This window comes from Lontra canadensis, unplaced genomic scaffold (assembly GCF_010015895.1).
Source record: "Lontra canadensis isolate GAN:19392208 unplaced genomic scaffold, GSC_riverotter_1.0 scaffold2, whole genome shotgun sequence".
In the NCBI taxonomy this organism is placed as follows: domain Eukaryota; kingdom Metazoa; phylum Chordata; class Mammalia; order Carnivora; family Mustelidae; genus Lontra; species Lontra canadensis.
Window position 1 is genome coordinate 65,249,336 of NW_022630996.1, and position 2,040 is coordinate 65,251,375.

Here is a 2,040-nt window from a genome sequence, read left to right on the forward strand (position 1 = left end):
CTGTGCCACGTGGCCACACGGTGGCTCCAGAGCCCTTTGTAGTAAAAATGAACTCATCTATTCTGGGGTCTCGGCTGAAGCTGCTTTCTGCTTACATGGTTTCACCAGACTTTTTCTTACTCGCTGTAAACAGAGAAGGATGCATTTGTGTGTGTGTGTGTGTGTGTGTGTGTGTGTGTGTGTGATTGTGTTTATATTATAGCTTGAGCATATTCCAAGGTCTAAATAATGTCCATGAGGCTGAGAGTAAACATCAGATTCCATCTGTTCAGCTTCCTGGATGGGAGTCGGTCTATCATCTATGTTTGCTTATGAGTATATATGTGTGTATCGTTACATCATATCCTTTACTATCTCTACCTACATCTGTATCTAATGTTTACTGAATTAAATGGTACTAGACGCTTACCATTTCCATAAATTATTATTTCTTTTTAGAGAGGCAAAATTGATGTATGAAATTATACCACTTTCAGGTATACAACATGTTTTGATAGTTGTATGTATTGCAAAATGATCACCACAGTAAGTCCGGTTGACATCTGTCACCACATACAGTGATGAAAAATGTTTTTTCTTTTGATGAGAATTTTTAAGACCTATTCTCTTAGCAACTTTCAAGTGTACAATATAGTATTATTTACTATAGTAACCACACTATATGTGACATGCCTGTGGCTTATGTATTTTATAATTAGAAATTTGGACCTTTTGACCCCTTACTCCCCTTTCCCAACCTCCCCCCTCCTCCAACTGCTGGCAGCCACCAATCTGTTCTCTGTATCTATGAGCTTAGTTTTTTGTTTTTGTTTTTTTTTTAGATCACACATGTAAGTGAGCTCATACAATATTTGTCTTTCTCTGTCTGACTTACTTCAGTTAGCATCATGCCCTCAAGATCTATCCATGTTGCTGTAAATGGCAAGATTTCATTCCTTTTATTTTTTTCTTTTTAAACAAGCTCTGGACAGTTTAACTAAAGAAAAATTTTTGCGTGATTTACTTTTCACCAGCCTGTTCTGGCATGCTTCTAATGATATCAGAATCATCTGGCTTAATGAAAGCCAGAGTGCATGTTATTTCCCACATGCTGTGTCCAGTTCAATATTATTGCCACTGTGGTGATGGACACCAGTTTTGGCCAACAGGGCATATTATTCTATTTCAGATTTCCTTAAGGCTGGGCTGTTGTTGGTGAGGATGACCACTTGAGCTTGTCATTTCTAATCATTTTCAGAGTCTGCTTGTATCCCAGTGAGTACTTTCCACTTTTCATAATCAGTTGGAGCCTAGAGTTGATCAACCCCAGTGACTTTTTCACCTTCTTTATGGTCCCCATCTTCCTGCCTTAGGTGTAGGGCAGCCCCAGCCAAGAGCAGCCACCAAGATGGCCAGAGTGAGACAGGAAAGAGAGCCCACCAAGATTTCATTCCTTTATATTACTGAATAATATTTCATTGTATACACACACACACACACACACACACACACACACACACACATACACTCTGCACTTTCTTTATTCAGTCATCCTTTAATGGCCACTTAGGTTGTTCTCCTGTCTTGACCATTGTAAATAATGCTGAAATAAATATGGGGGAGCATATTTTTTTTGAATGAGGGGCGTTGTTTTCTTCAGATGCATATCCCGGAGTGGAATTGCTGGTTCATATGGTAGTTCTACCTGTAATTTTTTTAAAAGATTTTATTTATTTATTTGACAGAGATCACAAGTAGGCAGAGAGGCAGGTGGAGAGAGAGGAGGAAGCATGCTCCCTGCTGAGCAGAGAGCCCAATGTGGGGCTTGATCCCAGGACCCTGGAATCATGACCCGAGCTAAAGGCAGAGGCTTTAACCCACTGAGCCACCCAGGCACCCCTACCTGTAATTTTTTGAGGGACTGCCATACTCTTTGCCCTAGTGGTTGCACCAATTGACATTCCCACCAACAGTGCTTACGAGTTCCCTTTGCTCCAGGACATCCTTGCCAACACTTGTTGTTTCTTGTCTTTTTTGTAATAGCCATTCTAACAGCTGTGA

At 40.4% G+C, this 2,040-nt stretch overlaps 1 pseudogene; it reads right to left on the reverse strand.

The window, feature by feature from the left end:
* Positions 1–999: 999 nt before the first annotated feature.
* On the reverse strand, positions 1,000–1,339 carry LOC116878343 (annotated as a pseudogene).
* Positions 1,340–2,040: the final 701 nt, after the last annotated feature.